Raw genomic sequence first — 19,512 nt, 5'->3', positions numbered from 1 at the left:
ACTAGTGGGAACTACCTATAGTCAATTCTATTGTGAATGAGCAAACACACGAACCAAGCCATGCAAAGCAAAAGGACCTTATTACTGCCCCCCCCCACGATGAGTCATGCTCCTTGCTTTAGGGATTGTCTGCTTTTGGCTATGCCAAGTCTGCGCACAGAATGTATGAACTTAGGTGACATTTGGGCAATTTGACCAGGACACAGAGAACTACACAGCTAGTTCCACATGCTCAAAGGGAGGAGGGACCACACAGGGGAGGTGCCTCAGTGCAGCGGAAGAGTACATGCTTTATGTGCGGAAGGTCACAAGTTCAATTCCTGACATCTCCAGCTAAAAAGAAAAGAGATCCATGTGGAAAAGACCTATGCATCCAACTATTGCCACAGCTGGAACATCCAGCAGCTGAATACCAACAGAAATTGGTATTCATGGAGACATAGGCTTGCAAGCAAGATGAGGAGAGCTGTTTAGCTAGGGGAAAAGACTAGAGCCCTGGAGCCTAAGACAGGATTACTGGCATAGAAGGAGAACTATCTGAAAGACTGACAAGGCAAGCAAGAGGAAGCTCGTCAGGAAAAGCACGGTGCCAGCACTAGCCTGACAGCAAGAGAGAGTTCTTAGAGTCGACCTTTCAACCCCAGCTTCCTTCTAAACCAGAAGAAGTCCTGATCCTGAAAGCACTTGGGATGGAGCCTCTGTCAGGAGCAGAGCTGGGGGGAGAAAGACTTCACCCTGCAATGAAAACACCTTTGAGTTCGCCACTGTCCAAGGTGTGACCACAGGCAGAAATGGCCATGTGTCACAAATCTAAACTTGGGGCATATATCCAAATCTCTGGATTCAAGGGGGTCTCATTGTTTCTTCCTGCTCTGGAGGCTAGGACTTGAAACAATGGCTTCAAGTTACCAGAAATGAGATTCCAACTAAACATCAGGAAGAACTTTCCGTCAGTAAGAGCTATTAGACGTGGGACTCTACTTCCTTGTAAGTTTTTAAGCAGAGACTGGATGGGCATCTGTCATGGGTGCTTTAGCTGAGATTCCTGCATTTCAGGGGGTTGGACTAGATGACCCTTGGGGTCCCTTCCAACTACAATTATATTATTATTCTAATTGCCATTTTGTTCATCCCCTCTCAGATCTGGCTCCATCAATGTGCATCCCCATGATTAGTCTGACCAAAGGCCACGTGGCTCTTCCTCCCCCAGAACTGAGGCTGTAATATCTGAATTTGCTTATTTTCCTTTTCCCTACTTGTCCTCTTTCATATTTTTTAAAATTGAATTACTTCCTGTTATTTTAAACTGTGAAATGCTATGAGTGCTTTTGCAGATAGGAAATATATATATGGAAGGAAAGAAAATTGCAGGCCCAAACAGACAAAGCTCTTTGTATTCATATATGTATACTGTATTTAAAACACCCTTTAAAAAACTGTTTGGTTCAGATTTGATTAGACACAGAAGAAAGCCTGCACCTTGACCGTGTGGCTTCTTTATTTCTCTACCTGACACAACACCTTAACGGATCTGAATTTGCTATGACTTTAGTGGCAGCTGATAGGATTACAGGCTCCCTTCCAATACTACAGCTCAGCTACATGCCAGCAAAAAATGACAGCCTAAACCTGAATTACACAGACTGGGAACCCATCCAATTATTAACTAAAGTAACTGTTATTACCTAACCTAATCAAAGGAGAAGCAGCTGTTAATCTTTGGTGGCCCATAGAGCAGTGGCGGTCAGGCTGGATGAACTGTCTTTGTACTTGACTCTCCCGCAGACAATAATTACGTCCTTTGTGATCAAGGCCCAGGTGGGGGTGGGGAGAAGAGCTTCCTTGGCTGTAGGCAAAGGCAGCAGATGGGGAACAAGGCTCTGCACATTCATTTACAAGGCAGAGGTGGGTGTCTGGGTCTGGAATCTGTAGGATTGGAAAAGCTGAAAATCAGCTGGCTAACTACTTCGTTATTTTAAAAATCCTTATGTTTCCTTTAAAAATGTTCCGCAGACTCTTCTGCAGCCAAATTACAAACGTCAGGTGCCTTTACCAATCTGTTAAAGCTCATAAATGGTTTTACCGTATTTTTCGCCCCATAGGACGCTCCGTCCCATAGGACGCACCTAGTTTTTTTGGGGGGAAATAAAGGAAAAAAAATTTCCCTTTATTTCCCCCCCAAAAGCAGGTCGGGGAAACAGAACCAGGTCGAGGAACAGTGGGATGGCGGCGCTGCGCCTCCCTGCTGTCCCCCGAGCTTGTGGGGCTGGCCGATATCTGCCCCGCGCGAGGGGCGCTCTGCATCAGGGCGCCCCCCCTGCGGGGCCGGCAGGCTGCTATCCGCAGCGTGGGGAGCCTTGCCGGGAAGTCCAGCAAGGCTCCCCACGCTGCGGATGTCTGCCTGGCGAGGGGGGCGCTCTGCTTCAGGGTGCCCCCCCTGCGGGCGGCAGGCTGCTATCCGCAGCGTGGGGAGCCTTGCCGGGAAGTCCGGCAAGGCTCCCCACGCTGCGGATGTCTGCCTGGCGAGGGGGGCGCTCTGCTTCAGGGTGCCCCCCCTGCGGGCGGCAGGCTGCTATCCGCAGCGTGGGGAGCCTTGCCGGGAAGTCCGGCAAGGCTCCCCACGCTGCGGATGTCTGCCTGGCGAGGGGGGCGCTCTGCTTCAGGGCGCCCTGCCCGCCGGGCGGCAGGCTGCTATCCGCAGCCTAGACATCCCTGCCGGACCTCCCGTAGGGCTGCCTAGGCTGCGGATGTGTTCCTGAAGCCTGGAGAGCGAGAGGGGTCGGTGCGCACCGGCCCCTCTCGCTCTCCAAGCTTCAGCAAAAGCCTGCATTCGCCCCATAGGAAGCACCCAGATTTCCCCTTCATTTTTGGAGGGGAAAAAGTGGGTCCTATAGGGCGAAAAATACGGTAACTGGTTTATTATCATCACAACCACCACCAGGCTTTAAACTTTTATAATCATAGGATGTTGACCTATCTATTAAATATGTAGGCAGTTTGAAATTAAGTACTTGCAAGCAAAAAAAAAACCCCTTATTTTGTTTTAGAAGATGCACATGTATCTTCTAACAATCATCCTCTTAAATGAGGCATTCCCTCATCTCTCCTACAGGACGGAATACCTCTTCTAAGAGCCTACTTGCCGTGTTAGCCTTTGGACAAACGTACTGAAAATAGCCTAATAATAATAATAATAATAATAATAATAATAATAATAAGTTAACAGATTAATTAGAATGCCTGTTTATTCATGTTGGGATTTTGCCTACGTGCTTTGATCCAGCTTTCTCACAGAAGCAATTAGTGAGTTGGCGGAAGGCCAGGAAGTCTGAGCAGAGGAGTTTTTCTGCCTGGTGATATGGGAACCTTGGATACAATTTTGCTATTGGTCGAGGTCACCCATATAGGCATAATGACTCATGACTTCTCTGGTTGGTCTGTTGGTGTGTGTAGGAGAGGCTTGGAGTCAGCTGAAGTTGAGTTCAGTGTGAGAGAAAGTTAAGATCCGTGTCTGTATCTTGTATATACAGTGGTACCTCGGGTTAAGTACTTAATTCGTTCCAGAGGTCCGTTCTTAACCTGAAACTGTTCTTAACCTGAAGCACCACTTTAGCTAATGGGGCCTCCTGCTGCCGCTGCGCGATTTCTGTTCTCATCCTGAAGCTAAGTTCTTAACCCGAGGTACTATTTCTGGGTTGGTGGAGTCTGTAACCTGAAGCGTCTGTAACTTGAAGCGTCTGTAACCCGAGGTACCACTGTAGTAACTTGTGAGTCTACTGTAAATAATAAACCTCTAAGTAACCAAGTTACTAATAAGCAGCACTTTGTTCCTGGTCATCCTGTCAGCTTCCAACAAGATACTTCCAGAAAGTCTGCGTATACTCTGCAATATTCAACAATTCAATCAAAAAGTTTTAAATTGTTACTCTAATTGATGAATACTGCAAATCTATTAAATGTCACAACCCTAATTTTTACTATTTTGTTTTACCATCAGCCGCAGAGCAAGCTGATCGGGCGCCTGGGGTGGTGCGTGTGCCCACAGTTTAATTGTTTTAAAAGTTGCCCTTCTTGGTAAATGCCATTGGCCAACTAAGACACTAAAGGTTATAGGGATGCATATTCCAAGCTGCACCTTAAGCCTGTTTCTACATCTGAGTCGGTTTGTGAGGACCTCGTTTTCACTGAAAAGGTAAAAAAAAAAAAAAAAGTGTCTTGGCATGGGCCATGATATTAAAGGTCACACCATGAAAATCAATGCATAAAATGGCCCAAAATAACTTTTATTAACTACTTGGGTCTTATTAAGAGCCTAAAAGAAATGACTGAATAGTAAAGGTAAAGGGACCCCTGACCATTAGGTCCAGTCGTGACCGACTCTGGGGTTGCGGCGCTCATCTCGCTTTACTGGCCAAGGGAGCTGGCGTACAGCTTCCGGGTCATGTTGCCAGCAGGACTAAGCCGCTTCTGGCGAACCAGAGCAGCGCACGGAAACGCGCTTTACCTTCCCGCCAGAGCGGTACCTATTTATCTACTTGCACTTTGATGTGTTTTCGAACTGCTAGGATTTGAAGAAGGCGGTTGCAGCACACAAATAATATTACTGAACTGGAGGCCATTGCTCAGGAGGAAGGGGCTCAGATTTCTCAGGAATGCTGCCAGAAGCTGTTGTCTGGCTATGCCTCTCGTTTGCAGCAGGTCATAGCAGCATAAGGCTGCTCTACTAAGTACTAAAGATGCTTGCCATGAAGGGGTTGAATAATAGTGAGACTGGAGAAGCCACTAGAAGTTGCAATTTCAGCTGAATTTGGGGGAACCACCTGAAGCATCGGTTGTGTTGAGCTATTTCAATTGCTTTTGATTTGCTCATTTCAAACAGTTGAAAGTCAGTAAATTTTGATAATAAACCTGATTTGCAATGGGGCATAGCTGTCAACTTTCCCCTTTTCTTGCGAGGAATCCTATTTGGAATAAGGGAATTTCCCTTTAAAAAAGGGAAACGTTGACAGCTATGCAATGGGGGCTGAATAATTTCGATTGCAACTCTATATATATTCCTATGGTGTGAAGGCTCTGGGATTATTCTTGGCAGGGGTCCGAGACTAGCAGCATCCCCATCCCCACAGGCACACCAGACAAATTATTCAGGTTCTGTGCCAAGAAAAAACTTAAATTCTCTGCAAAAAACAAATGACGTAAACTGGTGTATATTCAGAGATGCTTATTTTTTTAAAAAATAGAGAAAGGTCAGTTGGCAAACTTTTTGCTGAAATTATTTGAATCTTGGCAGAATTTGCAATTCATTCCTACTGCCCACTCTCCAGAGTGTTATTTTTTATTCATTCAAAGCATTTATACCTTCCCCTTTAGCCAGAAAGGCTCTCAAAGTGGCTTAGAAGCAATGAAAGAAGCAACCCCCCCCCAAAAAAAATCAGGCTTACATTCTAAAAATACCTGACATGAAAGGGGAAAGGGAGGGGGAGGGGGAGGGGGAGGGGAGGAAAGAGGGGAAGCAAACAAACCCAATTATCAATATTAATTACTGATTTCTTAACATGAATTACAGTGGTACCTCGGGTTACATACACTTCAGGTTACATACGCATCAGGTTACAGACTTTGCTAACCCAGAAATAGTGCTTCAGGTTAAGAACTTTGCTTCAGGATGAGAACAGAAATCGTGCTCTGGCGGTGCGACAGCAGAGGGAGGCCCCATTAGCTAAAGTGGTGCTTCAGGTTAAGAACAGTTTCAGGTTAAGAACAGACCTCCAGAACGAATTAAGTACTTAACCCGAGGTACCACTGTACTACAAATGACACAGGAGTCATTTCATCAGTGAAAGAGATGGGACACTAAGGCCTCTTCAGCTGTTTTCCCTAAAAACTTCTCTCTTCCAGTTGGTCATCACAAGAATGGAAAAAATAGCGCAATCAGAGGAATTTGAGCAGAAGCCTTTGAGGATGTTTGTCTCCTGTAAGGTAAAGGTAAAGGGACCCCTGACCGCTAAGTCCAGTCTTGGCCGACTCTGGGGTTGCGGCGCTCATCTCGCTTTCCTGGCCGAGGGACCCGGCGTACAGCTTCCGGGTCATGTGACCAGCAGGACTAAGCCGCTTCTGGCGAACCAGAGCAGTGCATGGAAACGCCATTTACCTTCCCACTAGAGCGGTACCTATTTATCTACTTGCACTCTGACATGCTTTGAACTGCTAGGTTGGCAGGAGCAGGGACCGAGCAACAGGAGCTCACCCTGTCATTGCGGGGATTCGAACCGCCGACCTTCTGATCGGCAAGTCCTAGGCTCTGTGGTTTAACTCACAGCGCCACCCGCATCCCTGTTTGTCTCCTGTACTGTTTGCCTATTTTTCAAATGCAAGCCTGCTTAATAACGTGGGCTTTACTTGTGAATAGATACGTAAGGGATTAATCTTCACTGAAGTTGCTGGAACTTGTTTTTTCAGTAAATGTATGCCTAGGAATAGATTAAAAAGTTTACTTTTTATTCATACGTTACACTGAATCCTGAGCATACACTAGAAGACCCCCATTTTCAGCTGTTGTGATTTCAAGCCCAGTCAAAGACAGCACCATATTCCTGCCAGCACTGCTCCCTCTAGTGGCCAAGTTGAGGCATCTGTACCCCCCTGTGTGTGTGTGTGTGTGTGTGTGTGCGCGCGCGTGCATGTGTGTGTGTGTTTAAAGGAAAAAAAACAAACAGCAGGACATTTATGCACCAATACAGTTTTACAACAGAGCTTCCTGGAGAAAAAGAGTTTCAACCTCCCCATAAATAAAAACCAAATTGGTGCTCAGATTAGGCAAGATCTATGATGCTACAAAATGCGTGCTGGGTCAGTTTGCTGGGTCTTCTAATGTGGGGTGTGGGGGCTGTACAATGGAAGCTACTGGTTGACACAAGTAAGGCCACATTCCCGCCCCCCCAAACACAGGCACTGAGTTGCACCCAACATTTTTTGGGGGGGATGATGATGTCATGCATGCAGTGTAAGTGACACCCCATGCATTGCGCGTTGCATGCGTGACATTCGCCTGTCAGGCTGACGCTGCACAGTCTGGGGCGGCATCCCTTCAGGCCTCCTGCCCCATCCTTGTGGACATGGGGGGTGCTGCCCCATGGAGATGGCGCACCTGCCCTGAACTGTTGCAGAAGAGGAAGATTCTTCCTCCCAATAAACGTGGAAGGAGAGGAAGTAAGAAGCAACAACACGAACCCACGAAATATTTGTGCAAAAAAACTCAGGAAAAAGTGATGTCCCCAAAGCAGTGTGAATGAATATTGGTGGCCCTCCAGATGCTAGGGATCATTAGGAAAGGAACTGAATATAAAACTGTCAATATCATCATGCCATTTTACAATTCTATGGTGCAACCACATTTGGACTACTGTGTAGTTTTGGTAGAGTTGGAAAAGGTTCAGAAAAGGACAACCAAAATGTTCAAGCAGATCAAGTGACTCCCTTATGAAGAAAGCTTTTTATAGTTTAGAGAAGTGGCAAGTAGGAGGTGACATGATAGAAGTTTGTAAAATTAATCATGTCATGGAGAGAGGGGGCAGAGACAGGCTTTCCCCCCTCTTTAGAACTTGGGAAATCCAATGAAGCTGAATGTTGGAAAGACAGATAAAAATACTTCTTCAAAAAGCATACAGTTGACCTATGGAACTCACCCCCACAGGAGATAGTGATGGCCACCAACTTGGGAGGTTTCAAAAGAGGACTGGACAAATTCATCTATCAATGATGACTTATCAAGGGCTACTAGCCATGATGGCTGTGCTCTGGCTCCATAGTCCAAGGCAGCAATGCTTCTGAATGTCAGTTGCTGGAGGCTACAGGGAGAGAGAGGCTTTTGTGTTTGAATCCTGCTTGCAGGTTTCCAGCAGGTACCTGGCTGGTCCCTGGGAGAGCAGGATGCTGGGTGAGATGAGAAATGGGCCTCATGTTCTTGCCTCAGAGGTCCCTCAAGTGGAGATGCTGCCGCTCCCAGAAGGCACCTCATCGCCCGCTGTCACTGCAAAGAGAAGGTGTAGTTCCAAAGGTGTAGTTCCACCCTTGTGCATCTTTTTGACCTCCATCCTGTACTCAGTTTTGAAACCGTTGCTAGCAGATGTTAATTGTTTTATGTGTATATCGGGGTGGAAACTACTGGACCCCCAACTGTTTTAAGAAAACTCCCATAATTCCTCCCCCCTGGGCATGCTTGCTTGGGCTCATAGAACTAGAAGTCCAAAAACATCTGAAGTGCCACTGGTTCCCCACCCTTGATTTAAAGAACTTATAAACCTTCTACCATTCACTGCAGTGTACCAAAAATAAATAAATAAAAAAACACAATGTTTAAAAATCACAATCCATTAAAAAAAAAGCTAATTTCATCTGTAAAACCAACAGAAAGAATGCTACCCCTTTTCACACTTAGTATAAAAAAGAAAATACATCTCTAAAGAAATTGCAGGAACTCCTAAGAGTTCCAGATACTATAAAAATCTACTGATATGGTGATTTTGCTTCAACTCTTAGATGTATATTTTTAAAAGAAACTTTCAGTGTATCCCCCTTCGCCTCAAAGCTTCAGATGGGACAGCCATGGCAGCAATGAGCCACTTGCTACGGTCCTGACAATGTGCAGATTCTAGAGTAAATAACCAAGCCGGACTCTGCACCGCTGAGGCCAACCATTCCCGACTGTCTCTCCACTGTGATAAACACTGTCTGCCCACAGTCCCTTGTATTTGAAAGTTACGACAAACATTGGACTGAAATGTAAATATCTGACATCATGACTGGTGAAGCAATGGACGGCAAATTTATCTAAAAAACAGAATGAAACCCCAAAATGTTGTTTGACGCCTTGTTTTCTTTAAAAAAGCCAACCTTAGTGGTCACTAAGGGAGCACTCGGAGGAGGTCAGGAGTGTTGTGCTTTGTTCTTAAAAAAATACACACAGCAAGTGAAGTTGCCTAATGATATAGACTAAAGACATTTTAAAGCTAAAGAAGCGAGGACTCCTACAGCAATTCTGAAGTCAAGATATGGTATTAAAAAGGCATCATGTTTCTCTGCCAAATGAGAAATGCCCTGGAAGTGGGAAAGGAAAACTTTCCACTTTTGATCCATGCTGCTTTCATATGGGTTCACCCGTAAATTGTACCATCTTGTTTTTGCATCCATCTTCTTAAGAAAAGACATATTCACTGGAAAACTCCATATAAAATATTATTATAATGTATTTTCTCTTAAAATATGCATTGAGTGAATGTGTTCTCCCTCAAATGTTGCACCTTTAAACATACTTTGATATTTATTTCTGTTTTTGGACTGAGAAAGGGGGTTGATATGTCTGGGAAAAGCGAAAGCCAGAGAATAAACAAGTTCCAATCTGCAAATCAGTCGAGGAGGCTCAGATCAGGTCAGTTTGCATTAAATTTTGCAAAGCTCAAATCTAACAAGCAGCCCCAGGTGGAAGAGGTAAGGACTCTAAACTATTTTTGCAGGGATCGAGAACTGTTGGACTCCAACTCCCATCATCCCTAACCCCCAGGCCATGCTGGCTGGGGCTGATGGGAGCTGAAGTCCAACAGGGTCAAGAGAGCCAAAGGTTCCTCATTCCTGGTCTACAGACAACAGTAGACACATACAAACCTGTCTTTTTATTAAGAGGATACTCAAAGCAGCTAACAAAACTAAAACCAAACAATCGAAAAAGCCATGTCATCAAAGCATAGCACATCAACACATTAAGCATAAGACAGCAGACAACTGAAAATTCTCAATCAGTAAGAGGGACAAGAAATAAAGAAATCAAGTAAGAGGGACACTGAAGGCCAAAATATTTCCTAAATATAAGACTTTGCTTGGCAGCAAAAGGACAAGAAAGAGGTGAGTGAGTCTCTTCAGGAAGAAAGCTCCACTGTTGGGTGCAGCCACTGAGAAGGCTCTCTCTCATGTCCAGCCAAACAGGTACAACTGGGAGGAGGACAGCTCATACAGAGGAAGACAGCCCCAATATTGATTTTTTAAATCAAGGGGTGCAGCATGTCCCCAAAACAAGTTCTCTGCTTTTCAGGATTTGAATGCAGGCCTTACAGGCAGAAGTGCAGCATCCTGTCCATGTGGGAAGACTGTTTCATTCATAAAGGCCATTTTTCACATTATGCAGAAACACAAACCAGGTTGTACTCCAGTCTCAGGCCAGTAGCCAGAAATGTTACAGTCGGGGGGATTAGGGGAGGGGAATTGTTGTGGCAGAGCCAGAACATAAATACGAGTGGTCTCATTTGTTTTAAGCTATTTTTAAGTCACTTTCATACTGCTTGTGCATTATCTCTTATAACTCCACAAGTAAAAGGGCCACAAGTTTGAAAGACTTTTAGTGAGTGCGAAGGAGCAACTGTGGTGAACCCTGTTCTCCCTTTGGGCAATGCTTCATCCAGGCCCAGCCATTAGCAACGTTAAATCAATGTAAGCCGTTCCCCCATGGTGATAGCTTGTGTTGTTTCCACCCCTCCTTCCTCCTGACGGCATGGTATTAGGGTCTCTTTCTTTTTCTTTCTTTTTATGTTCCCCTGGGAAATTCAATTAACAGTGTCAAGTCTCCTCCTCTCAGTCAATGAGTGACACTATCAAGATCTTTTTCACCACCCCTGACAAGCAAGATGTGTCCACTGATTTCTTGACTTGCAAGTTAACAAGAGAATTACTGCCCACTTCTATAAATGACTATATATGATCTGTGTCATAAACAGCGTGACAGCTGCCAAAATCAATCTTTCATGACCCTATTGATTAGGACACTCAGAAATAATGAGACTTCACTAGTGGCAGAATAATGCTTGGGTGGGGAAAGGAGGGAGGAATATATCTGTTCCTTACAAATGCCGTCGTATTCACCTTTCCTTTGCCCTTTTCTCACTGTACAATCTACGAGCAACGGAACAAGATTGTAAAGGCAGCAAATGTTTCCCCTCTCTTTCATGATGAATGTGACTTTTTCAAAATCAGGAGAGTATAAGAATCATACAGTTGGAAGGGACCCCGAGCCATCTAGTTTAACCCCCTGAAATGAAGGAATCTCAACTAAAGCATTCATAATAGATGGCCATCCAACGTCTGCTTAAAAACCTCCAAGGAAGGACTGTCCACCACCTTCCCAGAGAGTTCATCCCACTGTCAAACAGCTCTTGCTGTCAGAAAGGTTTTCCTGATCTTCACTCAGAATCTCCTTTCTTGTAACTTGATGCCATTGGTCCAAGTCCTACCTTCTGGAGCAGAAGAAAACCACCTTGCTCCATCTTTCATGTGACAGCCTTTGAGATATTTGAAGATGGCCATCATATCTTGTCTCAGTCTCGTTTTCCAGGCTAAACACACCCAGCTCCTTCAACCATTCCTCATAAGGCTTGGTTTCCAGATCCTTGATGATTTTGGTTGCCCTCCTTTGCACAAGTCCCAGTTTGTCAACATCCTTCTTAAATTGTGGTGTCCAGAACTGGACACAGTATTCTAGGTGTGGTCTGACCAAGGCAGAAGAGGGTGGTGTAAGTCAGTGTAGAAAACACTTGACTAGATAGATAAATGGTCTGACTCAGTATAAGTCAGCTTCTTCTCATATTTCTATGCTGACAGAACGCCTCAGGAGGGCTTTATGGCAGTCCAATAACAGGTGATCAGCAGTTCAACCAATGCCTCTGCAGCTGCAGTTAGTAAAATGGCAGGCTGTGCAATGTACAGTACCTTAACGTTTATGCGCAAGCACTCGGTGATGTGTCTGCTCCCCACTCTGAATTTTAACCAGGCTCCTGGGGAGGGAGCTGAACCATGAAAAACAACAATCTTAGCGGCTCACATTAAACTTTTTAACAAGGATCCTCTGGAAGGACAAGGTTAGAACAGTGATTTATCAGACGTAGGGATCAGAAAACACAGGCTATTCTGGCAAGCAGGGGAAGATAGAGCCAATGAGATCTCAAATTAACATGGGAGCAATCATGCTAACAATTATTGGCACCTCTTGAGTTTTTCAAGCACTTCCAATGCAACATAGTTGCTTAAATTCTGCCCAAGAGCAGTGCTATTATGATTTTCCTACTCATATTGAAATTGTTGTTTAGTCGTTTAGTTGTGTCCGACTCTTCGTAACCCCATGGACCTCCCACAGTTTGGTTAAACTCATGTTGGTAGCTTCGAGAACACTGTCCAACCATCTTGTCCTCTGTCATCCCCTTCTTCTTGTGCCCTCCATGTTTCCCAATATCAGGGTCTTTTCCAGGGAGTCTTCTCTTCTCATGAGGTGGCCAAAGTATTAGAGCCTCAGCTTCAGGATCTGTCCTTCCAGTGAGCTCTCAGGGCAGATTTCCTTCAGAATGGAGAGGTTTGATCTTCTTGTAATCCATGGGACTCTCAAGAGTCTCCTCTAGCACCATAATTCAAAAGCATCAATTCTTTGGTGATCAGCTTTCTTTATGGTCCAGCTCTCACTTCCATACATCACTACTGGGAAAACCATGGCTTTAACTATACGGACCTTTGTTGGCAAGGTGATGTCTCTGCTTTTTAAGATGCTGTCTAGGTTTGCCATCGCCTTTCTCCCAAGGAGCAGGCGTCTTTTAATTTTGTGGCTGCTGTCACCATCTGCAGTGATCATGGAGCCCAAGAAAGTAAAATCTCTCACTGTCTCCATTTCTTCCCCTTCTATTTGCCAGGAGGTGATAGGACCATATTGAAATACTCCCCCTCAATGAGGCCAAACTTAGATTCACAAAATGTTTAGGGGCATGCGTACCCCTACGGCCCCCCCCAGAAAAAAGCACTGCCCAGGAGTATGCAATAGCAACATGCACACTGGTACAATTCTTTTCACAAAAGTCAACTAAAATTCTCAGAAACTTAAAGCTCTTGGTAGCCTGCTGATTATGTAATGTTGAAGGAAGATGGATGTCATTTGGTGGGAACTGCATTTATATTACTGACAGTTTATTTCCTTTCTTGTTACACTAAAGTGGTCGGTTTTGGCAGTGTCACTAAATGCAAGAAAAATATCATTTTCACAAAATGTGAAGACCACCTTAACTTTATTCATAAGGAGAGGAAGTTCAGCCATCCATCACTAGTGTATCCTTAAACTGTGTCGATTGTTAAGGGAGTTTGCAATACCAAGGAATACTAAAAGCGTCCTTTCTGTCTTTAGAAAACAGGCCAGAGTAGGCATTCTAACTTGCCAGATTATTCAATCCTGCTTATATCACATTTCGGTGAGCACTACTGCCCAAGCAGCAACTATGAACTAGCTATCCATCAGTATATTTTTTTTAAGAAGGCAATTTATTTTGGCTTTGATTTTTTAGCCATGGGACCAGCAACTATCAAGCAATTGATAAAGGTAAAGGTAAAGGACCCCTGGACGGTTCAATCCAGTCAAAGGTGACTATGGGGCTGTGGCGCTCATCTCGCTTTCAGGCCGAGGGATCCGGCATTTGTCCGCAGACAAATGGGCGACAGGTGGGCAGCAGGACTAAACCACTTCTGGCACAAAGGAACACCATGATGGAAACCAGAGCGCATGGAAACGCCGTTTACCTTCCCGCTGGAGCGGTACCTATTTATCTACTTGCACTACTGTGCTTTGGAACTGCTAGGTTGGCAGGAGCAGGGACCGAGCAATGGGAGCTCACCCCATCATGGGGATTTGAACTGCCGACCTTCTGATTGACAAGCCCAAGAGGCTCCGTGGTTTAGACCACAGCGCCACCCGTGTCCCACCAATTGATAAGAGCTGTTTGACAGTGGAACAGTCTCCCTTGGGAGGTTGTGGACTCTCCTTCCTTGGAGGTTTTCCAGCGAAGATTGGATGGTCACCTGTCACAGATGCTTTAGCCTGCATTGCAGGGGGTTGGACTAGATGGCCCTTGGGATCCCTTCCAACTCTACATTTCTATCATTCTATGAATTCATAAGTATTAATTAATTAATTGCCTAATGCAGGGCAGTCTCTAGGCGACTTAGAATAAAATTAAAAGAATAAAAATTCCATCATGCTCCCAACTGAAGAGGAAAGTCTCAGCCTGATGCTGAGAAGAGGCTAGTGTTGGCACAGCAGAGCATGCCACAACCGAAGAGGCCCACTCCCTTGTTGCCATTTCTTCTTTGCACAGCCCAGGCACACACCAGGCTGCATCCCTATTATATTTACACTGAGCCTGCCGTGGCTTCAAGAACCAACAGCAGCCAGAAACATCTTGCCTCTCTGTTGTTTCTGCTCCTAGGGAGTAAAAGAAGCCCCCTCAGCCACCAGGTCACCCACTTTCAGGCTACCAGTGGAGAGAGGCTTGTTCCTGCCTGGGGTGTAGAGGAAGACAGCAGATGAGAGAAGACAGTGGGCATTGGAAGAGACTTTGGTGAGAGGAAGGGCTAATTCATGTTAACATTTAAATTACTTGTTCTGAGCCAACTTGGAGACCGGAATGCTAGAAAAGCAACTCAAATAACTAACACACAACTTAAATAAGTAACCACAAAGATGTCACCAGATTAAATCAGAATGTTCACTTGTAGCAGCTGGTGCCAAGAACACATGAAACAGCTTGGAAATAAAAAGAGGTGCTTACCCATATTCTGAACCACCCATGTCTAGCTATGAGTGGAAGTGGAGAATCACTTGTAAATGGAAATTAAATTATAGTCAAAGAAATGATGGTGTAAGTAACCTGAATATTTGGGTGCCATTCCTCATGTGTACTCACTCCGTTCGACAAGTGAGATCCTGCTCCAGGTGCTCCCACCAACCAAAGCCCAGCACAACTCTGCCAGGAGCAGGGCCTTCTCAATGCCCTCCCCAAGGGGCCTTGGGAGGCCAGGAGACCTGCCCAACCTCATCACAAACGTGCCACAAGCTATGGCCCTCCAGTTGTTGGATTCCCAACTCTCATCTGCCCCAACCAACACTGCCAACTGTCAGGAATGAGAAGACACCTGGCAGACAACAGCTTCCCTACACCAGTGTTTTTCAACCTTTTTTGGGCAAAGGCACACTTGTTTCATGAAAAAAATCACGAGGCACACCACCATTAGAAAATGTTAAAAAAATTAACTCTGTGCCTATATTGACTATATATAAAGTAATTCTCTTGAATAGGAATCAAATAAACACAAAGAAAGTATTTTATAATTACTTTATTATGAAATAGTAAGTAAACAGAAATATGGAAAATTATAAAATACTTTATTCAGTGAGCAACCTGGGCCTGTTTGGCTGAACACAAAGCTGATATTCTGGCTGGAATCGAAGAAAGACACACACGTAGCTCTTCGTCAACAGCTCTCAGTCTCTCTCTGTATTTAGTTTTTATAGCAATCATGCTTGAAAAGCTCATCTCACACAGAAATGTAGTGGAAAATGGGAGCAATGTCAAAATAGCTTTGTTTGCCAGAAGGGGGAACTCCTTGGCAGTATCCAACCAAAAACTGTCCAAAGGTAGATCAGCAAATCTTAGCTTGAAACCACGATTTTGGCTCAGTTCAGTTAGTTCCTCCTGCTCCTGTAAAGTCATGTCCTTTCCACCAACTGATGCTGAGCTATAAGGGTCCCTAACCCAGTCAAGGCATTCAGTGGAGATTGAAGAGAAATAAAATGACAACTTCTCCGGTCCTCCTGGTGACTCGAGTCGCAACGTCTTCTTCTCTCCGCTGCTGCGCACACTGTGCTTGGGCAGGAAGGAAGTCGGAAGATGATGTCCTACTGTGATAGGTCCAGGCTGGAGTCTGGACCAATCACAGCCTGGACATCAGAAAAGTGGAGGGTGTCCCCCTGAGGAGCGCCAATCGGCGCCCCTGCTGACCGAGGGTGGGGTCAACCCCCCCCCATACCCAGGACACAGTCCGGCACCCGCCTAGTGGGCGAAAATTTGAATTTTTTTTTTAATAAAAATCTTTCACATTTTTCAATTTTCCCCACGGCACACCAGGCAACATATCGCGGCACACTAGTGTGCCGCGGAACAGTGGTTGAAAAACACTGCCCTACACCTTCAGGTGCCCGGAGGGGGACTGGTGTTGTTTTGGGGGTGTTATTTGTTTTGCACTGCAGCATCACTATTTTCTCTGCTTCTTTCTGCTGTCAAAGTGTGGGTTTATGTTTCATTTTTCACTTATTCTGTTATTGCTAATTTGTTAAATTGGGTATAATCTATAAATGTTTTGAGTATATTTATAGAGAAATGTCGGGTCTAATTTTTCAAAATAAGTAAGACAAATAAAGTTTCACAGTGCTATCTTGTGTATACAGAAACCTATATAAACAGAACCACTTCTGTGCCACTCTTGTTTTTTCTTAAAAAATAAATAAATTACTGCCTGTACTACCTACAAAACAGTCTCTGTAGTAAAACGACTCGTGAAGAATTTGTGAGGAAAATTCAATAACGTTTGTTTAGGTTACTGCATTACGCCACAATTAGCAATGGTATGATTACAGACAGCATCAGAAATACAACCCGCACTGCTTACAAATCTGCCACCGAAGAGAGATACCTCCTTGCGATATGGGGAAAATATTTGTTTGATTAAACTGCAGGCTTGTTTTTAAAAAACATTTTAAGTTCATGTGTACAATAGTTCCTGAGAAGAGTTAGACCTATTATGCTGTTAGCTGATGGATATCAATGCTAGCAACAAGAATCCTTGTTTTCCTGTTAAAATATATACACACCCTTGGCTCAAATGGACCAATTAAGAACAGATATTCGTAATACTGTACATATGTTCATTTTTTCCTTATCCGCCCTGAGGCCTAAAGAACAGTTTGCCATCTGTGCAAGATTTAAATAACTTATAGTGAAATGGTGTCCCATTATAGGGGCAGATCTACTGCAATAAACCTTTTGAGTTAAGGAAGTGTTACTAACTGTTTGCCTTTTTTTCCAAATATCCTCCCCAAGTTATTTATTTATTGATGACATTTGTGTGCCACCTTCATAACATGAAGTTTGTATGGCAGCTTTGAATAAATAAGTGAAAAAATTAATGAAATTCAAATAAAACCATTAAAAACAAGAATATAAAACCCCCAACTTGCTGCATTCCTAGAATTAAAACGAATTCTAAAACAGAGGTGCATTCTATTTAAAAGGCCTGGGTGACTAGAAACATCTTCACCAGGTGCTGAAATGACCAGAAACACGGTGTCAGGTGTGCCTTTGAGGAAGACTATTCCATAACTTGAAAAGGCCTGGGAATACGGAGCAGGGCCTCCTAGGACATGAAGGTTTGAGGATGGGAGAAAGCAGTCTTTCAGGTAAGCCTGGTCTTATTCGAGGAAACTGTATCTTTTAACTGTTTATGTAATTAATGAATTTAAACCCTTCTCTTTGAGGCCCCTTACAAATGCATATCCTTTCCCTCTCAATCCCTCTTTCCCTTTTAGGTCATGTCTTTTAGCCTGAGAGAAGGCTTGCATGTCTGTGTCTGTGTCTGTGTGTGTCTGTCTCTCTCTGTGTGTTATTATCATCACCTCTTTGGCAGCCTTTATTTGGCAGCCTTCTGTAACCAGGAAGGACATGTCTAAGCTTGCTCTAAGCTCAGCCTGCATGCTCAAAACTATATCTCTGTATTTTGTACCCAAGAGTATTCTACCTGTGTTCTCCTTGCTGCTGAATGTGATAGCGCATAAATCGGACCTTTGGATTTTGTAAGCAAACCATTTTAAAAAAACCTACTTAAGAGTGGTCTGTTCATTGAGAGGGGGGAAGAAAAGGAGAAATGCTGCAAGCAAACTAATCGGGATATATACAAAGGTCTATCAGCCTATTACTCCCATGTTATATTGCTCCTTGACTCTGCTGGGGGCTCACTCCCGCTGGAGAGTGTGTTAAGCACCATGCTTTGAATCTAGACACCCAGCCAATTCTTTTAATTAAAAGTAAAGGACCCCTGGATGGTTAAGTCCAGTCAAAGGAGACTATGGGGTGTGGGTAATTACCCACACGTGGGTCATGTATCTTATTTCCCCCCATAAAAAGCCTTCTCTCCTGTCACTACCCACCTAATCTCAGATTGAAAGGGGGCTTTGGAAGGGTAGGTGGGCTCCAAAGATTATTGTAATGGTTGGGCAGGCTTATGGAAGAGGTAAGGTAAGAGGGAATTTGAACCTGGGTCCTCCCCACTTCAAGTCCAAACTCTAACCAGGGGTAGCCAAAGAGGTGCTCTGTATTCCTGACCATTCGCCCAAATGGTATTAATGAGTACAAATGGAACTTGTTAGCCTTCATTCCACAACAAATTAAAAACCCCATTCAGATCAGCTTTTTACATGTTGAGAAGTGAACACACATCTTTAGTCAAGAGTCAATATGGCGTAATGGTTAGAGCAGGTGTAGCCAATGTAGTTCCATCCGGAGGTTGTTAAGACTACTGTCAGACACAGTCAGCATGATCAATGGTCAGGGATGATGGGAGTTGGAGTACAAACAACTGGAGGGCCACATGCTAGTCACTCCCTGCTGTAGTCTAACCCGGAAGTTACCAAGGCATGAATAACTGTGTAGTAGACCCCAGGGTACATTTTCTCACATGTACATCTCCTATGTTGAATGCACAAATTGCACTCTCCTAGGAGAATGGTTCAGTTGTGCTATGCTACATGAGTGCTGACATGTAGAATAGACATTGCACAGTACAGATCTCCCATTTTCAAGCAGATACTTCTACAGCCCATATTTATTTTTCTTCCATTGCTTGTGGTATTTGGATTTCAGTGAACCCAAACTAAAGCAGGCTTTGCCAGAATCTGATATTGCACCGCATTACACTCGGCGACACGGGTCAGGGAATATTTTGCCTTCTCACTTCCACCAGCTTATAAACTTTGGCAGATATGAACTTACTTAGTAACGTCTGTGTGACATGCTGCCAGCTTTAAGCAGCAGTCTGGCTGTATTCTTAAAAACAGGATTGGTATTTTTTTGTGGGGGGATCCATGTCAACTCCATCCATTTAAATTCTGTTTACTTGTAGTAATGGCACACACATGTCTGAAAAGCTGCTGATAAGCCGCACAAAGCTTATGTTACTCTGTTGCTATTCAAAGCCTGAAGTTAAATTCATCTTTAACCAATAACCAGAGAAATGGTTTTACATGAGACTGAATCGAGATGCAGTGATTTTCCATTTTGTTTGGTTAAAGCATTAAGGATTTTCACAATGTTAGATGAAATAGGAGAAACACACACTTTGGGAACAGTAAATTAGTTGTAGGAAAAACACTGTAGGAAATGCCTTCTCCCGTTTGGCTCCTTCTCTGTGCTCCAGAACAAGGATCTGTAAGCAAGGCCTGGCTCTATATTCCATCATGCTGTATGGCAACGAAAGGGAAGTTGTGGTCCTCCAGATGTTGCTGAACTCCAACTAGCATGGCCAATGGCCAGACATGATGGGAGTTTTAATCTAACACATCTGGAGGGCAACAGGTCCTCATCCTTGCTGTAAGGTATGAGGACAAGGAGA

At 44.3% G+C, this 19,512-nt stretch overlaps 1 protein-coding gene across 1 annotated transcript in view; it reads right to left on the bottom strand.

The window, feature by feature from the left end:
• SCAPER (S-phase cyclin A associated protein in the ER) overlaps positions 1-19,512 on the bottom strand; it is a 212,502-nt gene that overhangs the window by 81,833 nt on the left and 111,157 nt on the right. The window lies entirely within an intron of this gene.

This window comes from Podarcis bocagei (genome assembly GCF_964188305.1).
Source record: "Podarcis bocagei genome assembly, chromosome: 9".
NCBI classification, from domain to species: domain Eukaryota; kingdom Metazoa; phylum Chordata; class Lepidosauria; order Squamata; family Lacertidae; genus Podarcis; species Podarcis bocagei.
Note: the sequence above shows the minus strand (reverse complement) of the source record. Positions and strands in the feature narration are given on the sequence as shown.